Genomic DNA, 14456 nt, shown 5'->3' with positions numbered 1-14456 from the left:
CGCATTGAAGAAATGATGATGATGCTGCTTTAAGAGAGTCAGCAAAGTACTGTACTAGAAAAGATGTCTTTCATAGCTGTAAATGTGCTGCCCGTATCACTGCTGGATGCAATAATTTGCATACAACGTTGTGAATGTAATTTAATTTTTCATTTTGCCTGTTTCTGCAACAATCTGTGACTTAGTTATGTCACTTATAGGAATTGACCTGTTTTAAGGCCTGCATTTCTCTGCATTTCTGGAAGACAAGATTGACCAACCACTCCACTCAGACACTGAGTTGAAAAAATTGGGTTAATCAGACTACTCACAACATGAAATAGCCCTGCTGATTGTCATAGCATGAAAATAAACAAAAATCCCTTAGGATTGAAAGGGAAGCGTTTACCAAAAAGGGCACCGCAGGTGAGAAAAAGTCATTTGAACTGACCCACCTGACATGGAGAAATCAGACATAAAGCTAACATTAACTTTGTACTCATTTATTGTCGACCAAAGTCTGCAGGCTGGCTAGTGTCCTGGGAGACTTCAACATCCAAGCTGATAAGGCCTCAGATGTAAAAATCCCAAATCTCCTTTCCTCCCTTGTGTTTTAGGACTTTCCAAGCTACTCTCAGGGCCAGCCCCCAGAGGAATGGCCACACCCTTGACCTAATCTATTGATATTTGGATTGATGTCAACACACAGGAAGTGTAGCCACTGTCTGTAGACAGACAGACCATCACTTCATTAAGACACTGGCTAGAACTCTCCCAGGTATCAGGCAAAGCAAAAGGTCTATGATTCTGGATCATCCAAAAAGGCGCATGGCCCAGCCCTGCCAAATTCAAAAACATGCTAAAGGACAAGAGTGCTCCACCATTAGTCCTGGATCTCATGAATCCTTATCATGTTATACTGGGTAGAAGCATTGGCTCACTCATCCCCTGACAGCCCCTTCCTCTTTAAAGAGCTCCCTTGCAGATGAAGAAATAGAGATGGAACCTTTAACTAAGAATGAAACAGGTAGGTGGACCCAGACACATTTGCAGAGTCCCATAAAGCTCTATGTACACACATGGAGCTATCCACACACAGCTCATTGCAGGATTGGGGCTTGGGACATTTAGTGGGCTGTTTCTAAGGGATACATCTCTAACTGGCTACTGGATATCTATTAAAAGTTTGTAAATGTATGCCAGGTTTAGCTGGCTTTGTTCTGCTTCAAATAAAGAAATGTAAGAGCTGGACAAATCATAACAACCTACTAGACAGCCTGAGTATTAAATGATTTGATTTTAAATGATCTTTAACTACTGTGTCCTTTTGCTTGAAATATTAATTTAATAGATGATCCTTCAGTCAGAGGGTGGGAAGGCTCGCAGTGGTTAGGTACATATTTTATAAAATAAAATCCATAGTTTTAGCTTGCCTCGCACTGTATCTGGGTGTCTTACAAGATTAAAGATACATGAGTTACCTTTAGAAGGAAGATAAGAACACTCCTAAATAATGGTAGTGGGTGACCAGCTATGTGGGTTGGCCAAAAATGCCTGGGAGAACCTCATGGTCCAGTGTTAGGGTTTTGAGATGCCATTTATATGGAAAGTGAAACCTCTGACCACAAGCCTTAGAGGCTCCAGGACCAGACTCAAAGCTCTGTTAGTCGATCTGTAATTTTATTTGTAAGTGGATCTATTAATGTGTATCTATATTTATATGAAACACCCAAACTATGAACAGTCGTACAATGTGTTTTTTCTTATGACAAAGAAAATAGATGGGTTTCTTTTGCAATTTATTGGGAACATGCCGTTATGGGTTGAGTTAACCCAGTGCTTAATTTGTTGCAGAGCTTGCCAGGCCTGAGCCCTGCCATCACTAGGCTTGGCAGTCCGTAGCCCCGGCACCTCTGCATCAGTTATGAAAGTAAAAATATTGCTTGAGCCCCAGTGCATAATTGCTTGAGCCCTGGCACCTCTTTCATTACAAATTAAGTACTGGCTAAACCTCATTGAAGCTACATCGAAGGATGTAGCTGCCATCCTTCCTTTAAGGCGCCGTCTACATTACCAGCTGAATTGGTGGGTAGTGATTGATTTATTGGGGATTGATTTATCGCGTCTAGTGTAGACGCGATAAATCAATCCCCAATCGCTCTGCTGTCGACTCCGGAACTCCACCAGGGCGAGAGATGGAAGCGGAGTCGACGGTGGAGCGGCGGCTGTCAATCCCACGCCGCGAGGATGCGAAGTAAGTGATTCTAAGTTGATCTAAGATATGTCGACTTCAGCTACGCTATTCTCTTAGCTGAAGTTGCATATCTTAGATCTATCCCCGACCCCTAGTGTAGACCAGGCCTAAGACAGTTGCAAAAAGTCATTCTTCTCTTTTATGGAAGTTGGTAACTGAAGCAATAGCAGCCTTCACCCAAAACACAGGCACAAGTGAAGTGCTCAGGAATTTGTGAGCAGAGGGGATTTGCTGAGTATTGTTTTAGTGGGGCAGGGGTGTGGGGGGAGGGGGGGAGAGGTTGAAAAGCAGGAGAAATACCTCACAAGGGGCCAGAGAAGGCTGCAAGGACACACCAGATACAGCCAAAGAACCACTGGTAACATGACTCTGAGAAAAAATAGAGCTTTAGGGTAGAGTGCTGGCTGGAAAGAGGCTTGGAACTGTAAACAAGGAAACTCCACCGATATATGATTCCTACTGTGTTGATGGGAAACAGGACTTTGTACATGCTTTGTAAATAAACAGCATTGTGTTAAAGAAATAACTATCATCATCCTCCTAATGGAAGCAATTCATAGAACCCTGAATTTTGGCTAACTGCTAGTAATAATGGGAACTCTATCTTTAAGTGGTTTAAGAGAGGAAGTCTTGTGGAGGGATCTGCAATAGCGCAAGTTCTGTCATTCAGAGGCAGTTGGACTTGAATCACTGAATAAAGTGGATCTCTTTCAAGCACCTTGGGCCCAGAGCGATTCCTGAACAACACACCACTTAGGTCAAGAAGGGGAAACAATACCATAAAGCATCACCGTGGAATGACAACAGGATACAAAGGGTCTGAGGAACTCAGTAGAGCATTGCAGCTTTATGTATCAACACTCTCTACTCTGAATCCTCAGAGTATCCTTCAACTGTGTTTGCACTGAGTTTATTAATATGCTGCTATCCATCTGGTATCTGCATGCAGTCTTCGTTTCAAATGGGGAGGAAAGTAAGTAAGGGATGAGTACTAATAGAGTAACTGTGGCAACATGAGAGTCCTGCTGTGACAAAGATCCTTTTCTTTCAGAACTAAGAATAGCACACCGTTTCAGCAGCTTTCTTTTAAGTGAGATTGCCAAGTCTGTAGGTGATAATATTAGAAAAGGATTTTTAATGATAAATACATTATCTACGGGAGTTACCGCAGAAGGGGAAAAAGGTTATTAAGATGTTAATTACATGTCCCACTTTTCACTTGTATGTTTGCCATTCAATTGCCATGCAGCTAAACATAATATTCCTTTAATAACTTTCATCTTGATTTGCTAGTTAAAGGTACAAGGTTAAAATCATATATGCACATGTATATATTGAAAAGCCCACACAGTTCCCTACCTGTGTCACAAATACCTAGGATTATTAAAGCTGAATGAATTGTAAACATCTAAATGATATTGCCCTATTTATGCTGCATCTTTTCCTTATGAGCTGCAATAGACAAAGACTCTGTATGACTCTTGTTAACAGAGCCAGCTTTTGGGATTCACAAAGGAGAATCTCAGCTTCCTTTCTCTTCCATAAACTTGGTTTCTAGATCTTTTCCCTGCCAAGCTAGCCTCAGAAATATAAACTGATATTAATCAACAGCTGAAGAACTGCAGCTAGGCTTTACTTCTGCAGCAGGAAGGTGGGGGTTGGGCTGACCTAAAAATCACTTCTTCCCAGCACACTTTCAATGTAAAAAGGAGACAGTAAAGTTTAGGATATAGCTAGTCTAGAGATTGCTCTCACTAGCTCTCCTCAAAATCCTTAAGCAAGCCTAATGTAGTGGTGAGATCATGGTGGATAAGATCTGGTTACATTTTGGAGAGAGAGGGAGAAATGGGAAAAGTGATTTCACTAGCCTGCCCAAGGATGCAAAGGCTGATTTTGTTAAAACATACAGCTCTTTCTGTGGCTGGGGCTGAGCCAGAGCCAGTTGCTGCAGCTCTCTGCTATTGCCACAGAAGCAATACAAAGGGAAGTGAATTCCTGGGTCCCTGCACCCATGCTTTTAGAAGGGCACCAGAGATGCACCACACAGTCTCCACACATTCATTTCCACCATGTGCACGTCACCTCAAGCCATCTGCTGCCATTCCGCCCACAAAGTAGGAGGAGAGCAGGCAGGGGCCAAGCTGCTACTGCTCTGAGTAGGAGTCCTGCATCCAACTGCAGCTCGCCTCTACCTCTGCCAGTGCCTGGCTCCCAACCTCTGAATTTGAAAAGCCAGTGCTGGAGGAGATCTAAGAGCTCCACTCCACCCTCAAAGTCCCATGGGTGACCCCGTCTCCCAAGTCCCCTTGCCTCCCACCAACCTCCACAGACCCTCTCCCAAACCTCCACACCAGCTAAGAGAGATTGCCACCAGTCAGGGAAGGCCCACCCACCTCAAGAATCAAAAGGGACCCATTTTTCACCCAAACACACAGCCCACCATCAAAAGGACTCATGCTATCCACCCACTGTACAAATAGAGGTGGCAGGACAACTTGCTTGTCATCACTGCTGAAGGCAAAGCACAATCCATCTGTCACCACCACTGCTGCTGTGGAGAACATAAGTAAGGCAGTTTACTCAATCCCTGAGTATTACTTGTAAGCAGGGTCTGAATTAACTCTCCCTTGATATCACCTGATTGGCTGGGGAGAAGACTTCAGGAGCCGACCTTGTTTGCACAGACACTTCCACTCTGCTTAAGTGCACAGCAAGATGGGGTGGCTTTGCCCAAATGATACCTATTGGCTGGAGTTGGATTGCAAGTTACTTTATTATTGGGTGCAAAGGTGATAAATTGTTGTTACTCTTGTGTGAGTAAAGGGCATCAGAAATGTACTTGGCATGCCCTTATTGAAGGGTTCACCCTCAACTGAACTGTACTCACTAAGCAGGAGATAGGGATCAGTAGAGATGGGAGAGACTCTTGTGGCTGGTAGTGTGGATTTTGCTCAGAGTCCCATTTGGCCTTTCCTTTCTCCACTGTTCAATGACAGAGCTGATAAGACTCAATCAGGAGTCTTCTGTTGTGCAGATTAGAGCTGAAATCACTGATAACCAAGTGAACTTATGGGAATGTAACTCTGAACTCTGGGTCTTCACTGACCGAGGACAACAACTGTGAGGGGGGTGTGCTGGAGGGAGAGGGGAGTGGCATGTTAAAGGGACATTTGTTTATCAGACTTCCACACCGCCAGGTGAGAGACTGAGGAAAAGGACGCTGCCCAATTACGCTGGGGTGGGTGTTTTGTTCATGGTTATATATTTTCAAATCATGCCTGTGATGTTTCCCCAAATTAATGCTGGGTTCCTTTCCCCTTTTATTAAAAGTTTTCTTTCCCCTACACAGACTCAGTGCTTGTGCAAGGGGAAGTATTGCCTCTTGGAGGCACCCGGGAGTGGTGTGTAATTTTCCCAGGTTACTGGGTGGGGCTTGAGCTGGTTCTGTGTTGCATTGTTAAAAAGGAACCCCTAGATATTGAACCCTGCCCTTGTTGCTCCTGGCTCCACCTGGCAAGAAGGGTTACACACTGATGCTGAAATTGTCCTGGTAGAGAGAATGCTTTATGAACAATCAAATGTAACACTTTGCAGCTAGAGGATAGAAAAGAAATTCTAAAGGAGACTAAGAAATGGTACAGAGACACACAGAGCAATATCTTGAAAATGGAAAGCAACAGGATTATTAGGCCTAGAGAAAAAGTGTTTAAGAGGTAACCCAGGTCACATGGAAGAGGAGAGATAAAGTAGAATGGTTTGGTTAATCTTATCGACTCTCAGCAGCTTTAGTCATTGTGTTATTTTTAGTCTTAGCTGCACTCTGTAAATGGGGCCCTACAATCCCTGGAGGGAAGTATTCTTATTCTAAAGAAAGCTCTCCTGTCATTGTTCACTGAGCTTTCTAAATTAATTCTCATGCTGTAAAGCTAAAACTTTTTTTTGGGAGGGGGGAATGTGGCGGGGGGGTTATCACTTCACAGCTAAACTTCCAGAAATCAAAGAAATAAAAGACATGACAGAAATCTAGAAGAGTCTTTTTTCAGTAAAGAAACACATTTTGGAGAGATTATCATTCTTTGACTGTTAAGGTTGTCTCTAGCTCTGCTAAAAGCACTCCAAACCTCCTAAATATGGAGAAACCAAATTAACTCATTGCAATGTTAGTAGGTATGCTCCTCTTTTCGAAGGGAGCTTTTTAAATTAGGAATGTTTTAATTAGGAATGACAAGACATTATCACCACTGAATTTGTACTACTGTATCTTAGTTCCTTGCTCTGCAAAGTAGGGGACGTGACATTATTGACCCATTACTGAATGGTAGCAGGACTTGGGCCTTCCAGGTCAGTTTTCTGTTTGGAGCAGAAATTTGGTGATGTGGGCTCAGGTATTTTCATAATATAATTTGTTTATTTACAAAATGTACAGAAGTCCTGTTTTCTCAAAGAGTGGTAACAAGCAGCCACACAGGCCACTCCCATTTAGGGTGACCAGATGTCCCGATTTTATAGGGACAGTCCTGTTTTTTGGGTCTTTTTCTTATATAGGCTCCTATTACCTCCCACCCCCTGTCCCGATTTTTCACATTTGCTGTCTGGTTACCCTACTCTCATTTTCAGAAAGCTTATCTAAGGAAGGCAATTCTGCCCTGACCCCAGAAGCAGCTGTTTTAGGCCTCTGTCTCTCTCCCGTGCATCACACAAGTCTCTCTGCTTCACAAGCTCTGTGCCCCCTTTCTTCCTTCAGCTCCTGCATTTTTCATCTCGGAAATCTCTAGAGTAAAGCTGCTCAAGGAAACCATATGGTCTGGAAAAGTGAGCCTGGGGGGGGGGGGTCTATTCTCTGTTTGTGCAATTGCTTTGTAATAAAAAGTAAGCTCATAAAAGTAATCACCCAGACCATTAAAGGAGAATGCTTTAATCCATAACACCTCTTTAACACCTCTCTGGGTATGTTTACCATCTAACGCATTTAACACTTTCTGCAGTGTTTTACCTTGGGTGCTTACATGTCATTGACACCTAATGTGCAACTTTCCCCATAACAATATTTACCTTTCTTCCTAGGGATATTGTGAACCTAAGGGGATCCAGCGGGGATCGATTTATTGCGTCTAGTCTAGACACTATAAATCGACCCCCCCGAGCGCTCTCTGTCGACTCCTGTACTCCACTTCCATGAGAGCCGCAGGCAGAGTTGACAGGGGAGCGTCAGCAGTCGACTCACCGCTGTGAAGACACCACAGTAAGTCGATCTAAGTATATCTACTTCAGCTATGTAAATAACATATCTGAAGTTGCGTAACTTAGATCGATCCCCTCCCCTGCCCCCGTGTAGACCAGGGCTAAGAGACAAAAACAAAAACAAAAAAAAACCCCAATCACCTTTAACTTAGGCTATATCTATACTAGCGCTTTTGTTGGTAAAACTTATGTCGCTCAGGGGTGTAAAATACACACTCCTGACCAACATAAGTTACACCAATAGAAATGCTAGTGTAGACAGCGCTATGTCAGTGGGAGACGCTCTCCTGCCAACATAGCTACCGCTGCTTGTTGGGGGCGGTTTACTTATGTCTACAGGCGAGCTCTCTCCCATCGGCATAGAGCGGCTACACGGGAGATCTTACAGCAGTCCAGCTACATCAGTACAGCTGTGCTGCTGTAAGCTCTCTAGTCTAGACATAGCCTTAAAGTGTGTTCCTCCTCTGAAAAGTGACTGTAATATTCATCCTCAAGGCAAATCCCAAAGGATTGTAGCTTTCTTGCAGATAGTCTGCACCTGGGTCAAACTCTAGGTAAGTCTTTAAGACATTTGGGCTGGATGTTCAGTCTATGTCCATAATTTGAAGCTTTTGGTGATCACTCAACATTGGCTGTGTAGCTTAGTAATGGCCATGATTTTATAATCATGTCACCTTACTCAAGGTTCAGAAATAAGTGTTGATTGCATTCTCTGAATGAGTATTGGAAATGGTTTTGTCCAGTCTACGCTAGCACTTAGTATCCTTACTAATTCAGGGGAATCTAGTCTATTGAAAAACTTTTGCAGCAACAGTTGACTATTTTAGTGTAAACTGAGCATTAGATATGGTCCTTCCAGGTCAGAGTTGAGGCACAGTGTCAGGAAACTTGTGTTGTCATGGTACATAGAGTGTATATATCTTTTTTGTGGGTAAGGATAGCAGCGATCTCCCAGGCTGGTCAGTCCTGCACTAATCTATCTAGAGTAGAGGCAGTCAATAGCAAAACTCTCAATGACTTTAATGGATACAGGATTGGGCCCCAAACGATGACTACAGTATAGAGATGTCACATTTAAGGGCTTGATTCTGCAAATCTTACAGTATTATGTATAATGAGTAGTTTCAGGGAACTCAGTTGAACTACTCATGCAAATATTACTTAGCAGGAGCAAGGATTGCAAAATCAGACCCTAAATCATTTTGAATATACAGTAATTACACAATGATTCTAAGTTGCCACTGGCAAAGAGAAGAATACACTATTAAATTCACTTTCGACAACACTTTGTGGATCTATATTGTTCAGTGTGTAAATAGAAATGCAGTAGAAATATCTAAAATCGCTAGATACTTGATTGGGGCATCGTTGGAACTGGACATGTAAATGAGATAAACCCAGAGATCTAAAAGGTGGAGTCTGGAGATCTTAGCACCAAAACAGCATAAGCTCAATTATGACATGATCTAAAGTCTACTGAACTCAACAGAGACTAATTTATTTCAGGCTTTGGATCAGGCTTCTAATAACCAGAATTAATGTTAGTGCAGCGTTTTAGGACTGCAGGCAACCGTATGATTCCTGTGGTGAAGAATGTTATGGAATGTTTGGCAACTAGACTTATGATGATTATAATCTAGAAAAACTAAAAATTCTATGTGCCCACTTTGATATGTATATGTGTAGACTCACAGCTGCTAAAAAAACATGCAGACACGTATAACTACTATAAACCTACATATAACATGCAGGCACAGGATTCACTATCTATTGACTTTAGTTGGCTTTGCATCGGTGTAACAGTATAGAATTAAGCTTATTGACTTTAAATTGTATAAAAAGCCTGTATGATTGTAAGGATACACTGGTGCTAATTCAACTGGGATTTGTGTCTCTCTAACAACATTTGGCTGATTAATGATAAGGCTTTTTAAAGGCATAGAGGACACTGTGTATCCACTGTCCTTGCTTCTATCACACACCTGCAAAGGAAATGATTTGTAGGAATTTGTGTGATCTAACAGAACAAGAAAATAGAAGTTGCTTTTACAGTAAAAATTAATCTAATGTCAATAAAACAAGCTCTGCTGATTTCTGAGTGTCTGGCTGTGTGCACCCAGAGTATGTTTCTTTCAGCATAAATGAACTAAATCCTCTTGTAAATCTGCATTGAAAATGTTATGCTGCTTTATCAATTACCTTCCAAACCATATAGCTTATTTTAAAGCCTGAACCGTTTCACTATTCATAGAACATATTCTTCCTTCTACTTGAATGTATAGGCATGTTTTTGTCTATAGATGGCCCTCGAAAAATCAAAGTAGTGAGGCAGGCAGTCGCAAAGACCTTATCTAGCCTAGAAAAATTAGTATCTATACTTTAGCAGCTACCAGCAACATCAGTGGTAGCAACTGAAAAAGCTCTAGGCTGAGATTTTTAATCTGCCTTGGGGACTAATGGGAACTGGGCATCCATATCTCTGAGCAGGCTTTGAAAATCACAGTCCTACTGCATACAGAGCTCAGGCATTTTTTCAATCCTATCATGAAAACTTGCTCTGAGGAGGTTTTCATGAGACAGTGGTAAAGATGCGTGAACTCTGGCTACCCTAATGGACTAGCTCCACCGTAGCTGCATCATTACTGCTGTTACAGATACTCATTTTTGTAGAGAGGAAGGATGGCCTAGTGACTTGGCCATAAGCCTAGGTCTTAAGAGACCTGGGTTCATTTCATGCTCTAGGGCTCCAGTGTGACCTTGGACAAGTCCACTTAGGGCTAGATTTTTGAAGGTATTTAGGAACCGAAAGATGTAGCTAGGCATCTGGAGAAATTTTCAAAGTGTCTAGACTAGACACTTTTGAAAATTTCACTTTGTCCAGATCTTCAAAGGTATTTAGGCCCCTAATCTCCATTGTGTCCAACTGCCTTTGTGGAACCAAGCCTAGGAGCCTCTTAGCCCTGGTCTACACTAGGACGTTAGGTCGAATTTAGCAGCGTTAAATCGATGTAAACTTGCACCCGTCCACACAATGAAGCCCTTTATTTCGACTTAAAGGGCTCTTAAAATCGATTTCTTTACTCCACCCCTGACAAGTGGATTAGCGCTTAAATCGACGTTGCCGGCTCGAATTTGGGGTACTGTGGACACAATTCGATGGTATTGGCCTCCGGGAGCTATCCCAGAGTGCTCCATTATGACCGCTCTGGACAGCACTCTCAACTCAGATGCACTGGCCAGGTAGACAGGAAAAGAACCGCGAACTTTTGAATCTCATTTCCTGTTTGGCCAGTGTGGCAAGCTGCAGGTGACCATGCAGAGCTCATCAGCACAGGTGACCATGATGGAGTCCCAGAATCGCAAAAGAGCTCCAGCATGGACCGAACGGGAGGTACGGGATCTGATCGCTGTTTGGGGAGACGAATCCGTGCTATCAGAACTCCGTTCCAGTTTTCGAAATGCCAAAACCTTTGTGAAAATCTCCCAGGGCATGAAGGACAGAGGCCATAACAGGGACCCGAAGCAGTGCCGCGTGAAACTGAAGGAGCTGAGGCAAGCCTACCAGAAAACCAGAGAGGCGAACGGCCACTCTGGATCAGAGCCCCAAACATGCCGCTTCTATGATGAGCTGCATGCCATTTTAGGGAGTTCAGCCACCACTACCCCAGCCGTGTTGTTTGACTCCTTCAATGGAAATGGAGGCAATACGGAAGCAGGTTTTGGGGACGAAGAAGATGATGATGAGGAGGAGGTTGTAGATAGCTCACAGCAAGCAAGCGGAGAAACCGGTTTTCCCGACAGCCAGGAACTGTTTCTCACCCTAGACCTGGAGCCAGTACCCCCCGAACCCACCCGAGGCTGTCTCCTGGACCCAGCAGGCGGAGAAGGGACCTCTGGTGAGTGTACCTTTTAAAATACTATACATGGTTTAAAAGCAAGCATGTGAAAGGATTACTTTGCCCTGGCATTTGTGGTTCTCCTAGATGTAGTCCTAAAGCCTTTGCAAAAGGTTTCTGGGGAGGGCAGCCTTATTGCGTCCTTCATGGTAGGACACTTTACCACTCCAGGCCAGTAACACGTACTCGGGAACCATTGTAGAACAAAGCATTGCAGTGTATGTTTGCTGGCATTCAAACAACATCCGTTCTTTATCTCTCTGTGTTATCCTCAGGAGAGTGAGATATAATTCATGGTCACCTGGTTGAAATAGAGTGCTTTTCTTCAGGGGACACTCAGAGGAGCCCATTCCTGCTGGGCTGTTTGCCTGTGGCTAAACAGAAATGTTCCCCGCTGTTAGCCACAGGGACGGGGGGAAGGTTGAGGGAGTAGTCACGCGGTGGGAGGAGGCAAAATGCGACCTTGTAACAAAAGCACATGTGCTATGTATGTAATGTTAACAGCAAGGTTTACCCTGAAAAAGTGTAGCCACTGTTTTATAAAATGTGTGTTTTTAAATACCGCTGTCCCTTTTTTTTTCTCCAACAGCTGCATGTGTTTCAGTGATCACAGGATCTTCTCCTTCCCAGAGGCTAATGAAGCTTAGAAAGAAAAAAAAACGCACTCGCGATGAAATGTTCTCTGAGCTCATGCTGTCCTCCCACACTGACAGAGCACAGACGAATGCGTGGAGGCAAATAATGTCAGAGTGCAGGAAAGCACAAAATGACCGGGAGGAGAGGTGGCGGGCTGAAGAGAGTAAGTGGCGGGCTGAAGAGAGTAAGTGGCGGGCTGAAGACAGGGCTGAAGCTCAAATGTGGCGGCAGCGTGATGAGAGGAGGCAGGATTCAATGCTGAGGCTGCTGCAGGACCAAACCAGTATGCTCCAGTGTATGGTTGAGCTGCAGCAAAGGCAGCTGGAGCACAGACTGCCACTGCTGCCCCTCTGTAACCAACCGCCCTCCTCCCCAAGTTCCATAGCCTCCACACCCAGATGCCCAAGAACGCGGTGGGGGGGCCTCCGGCCAACCAGCCACTCCACCACAGAGGATTGCCCAAAAAAAAGAAGGCTGTCATTCAATAAATTTTAAAGTTGTAAACTTTTAAAGTGCTGTGCTTAAAGTGCTGTGTGGCATTTTCCTTCCCTCCTCCACCACCCCTCCTGGGCTACCTTGGTAGTCATCTCCCTGTTTGTGTGATGAATGAATAAAGAATGCATGAATGTGAAGCAACAATGACTTTATTGCCTCTGCAAGCGGTGATTGAAGGGAGGAGGGGCGGGTGGTTAGCTTACAGGGAAGTAGAGTGAACCAAGGGGCGGGGGGTTTCATCAAGGAGAAACAAACAGAACTTTCACACCATAGCCTGGCCAGTCATGAAACTGGTTTTCAAAGCTTCTCTGATGCGTACCACGCCCTCCTGTGCTCTTCTAACCGCCCTGGTGTCTGGCTGCGCGTAACCAGCAGCCAGGCGATTTGCCTCAACCTCCCACCCCGCCATAAACGTCTCCCCCTTACTCTCACAGATATTGTGGAGCACACAGCAAGCAGTAATAACAGTGGGAATATTGGTTTCGCTGAGGTCTAAGCGAGGTCAGTAAACTGTGTCAGCGCGCCTTTAAACGTCCAAATGCACATTCTACCACCATTCTGCACTTGCTCAGCCTGTAGTTGAACAGCTCCTGACTACTGTCCAGGCTGCCTGTGTACGGCTTCATGAGCCATGGCATTAAGGGGTAGGCTGGGTCCCCAAGGATACATATAGGCATTTCAACATCCCCAACAGTTATTTTCTGGTCTGGGAATAAAGTCCCTTCCTGCAGCTTTTGAAACAGACCAGAGTTCCTGAAGATGCGAGCGTCATGCACCTTTCCCGGCCATCCCACGTTGATGTTGGTGAAACGTCCCTTGTGATCCACCAGGGCTTGCAGCACTATCGAAAAGTACCCCTTGCGGTTTATGTACTCTGCGGCTTGGTGCTCCGGTGCCAAGATAGGGATATGGGTTCCGTCTATAGCCCCACCACAGTTAGGGAATCCCATTGCAGCAAAGCCATCCACTATGACCTGCACATTTCCCAGGGTCACTACCCTTGATATCAGCAGATCTTTGATTGCATGGGCTACTTGCATCACAGCAGCCCCCACAGTAGATTTGCCCACTCCAAATTGACTCCCAACTGACCGGTAGCTGTCCGGCGTTGCAAGCTTCCACAGGGCTATCGCCACTCGCTTCTCAACTGTGAGGGCTGCTCTCATCTTGGTATTCATGCGCCTCAGGGCAGGGGAAAGCAAGTCACAAAGTTCCATGAAAGTGCCCTTACGCATGCGAAAGTTTTGCAGCCACTGGGAATTGTCCCAGACCTGCAACACTATGCGGTCCCACCAGTCTGTGCTTGTTTCCCGAGCCCAGAATCGGCGTTCCACAGCATGAACCTGCCCCATTAGCACCATGATGCATGCATTGGCAGGGACCATGCTTTCAGAGAAATCTGTGTCCATGTCCTGATCACTCACGTGACCGTGCTGACGTCGCCTCCTCGCCCGGTATCGCTTTGCCAGGTTCTGGTGCTGCATATACTGCTGGATAATGCGTGTGGTGTTTAATGTGCTCCTAATTGCCAAAGTGAGCTGAGCGGCCTCCATGCTTGCCTTGGTATGGCGTCCACACAGAAAAAAGGCGCGGAACGATTGTCTGCCGTTGCTCTGACAGAGGGAGGGGCGACTGACGACACGGCTTTCAGGGTTGGCTTCAGGGAGCTAAAATCAAGAAAGTGGGTGTCTTTACATCAAGGAGTATTTCAGGCAGGACTTCATGGAGGGTTCCAATAAGAAATGGTCCACCTAAGTTATCGTTCTTGTTGGAACAAGGAGGTTAGCCTGGCCTCTGATTGATAGATGGCTAGATTTACCTTGCTGCACCTTCTCTGTGAGTGACTGCAGTGTGACCTAGAGGAATGAGTCCCCTAGACAGGGGAGGAGGCAAATGAGTACAAAACAAATCTGGTCTATTTCTTGTTTTGACCCACTCCAGCTATCTTTTACATC

Source organism: Lepidochelys kempii, chromosome 3 (genome assembly GCF_965140265.1).
Source record: "Lepidochelys kempii isolate rLepKem1 chromosome 3, rLepKem1.hap2, whole genome shotgun sequence".
NCBI classification, from domain to species: Eukaryota; Metazoa; Chordata; order Testudines; family Cheloniidae; genus Lepidochelys; species Lepidochelys kempii.
Note: the sequence above shows the minus strand (reverse complement) of the source record.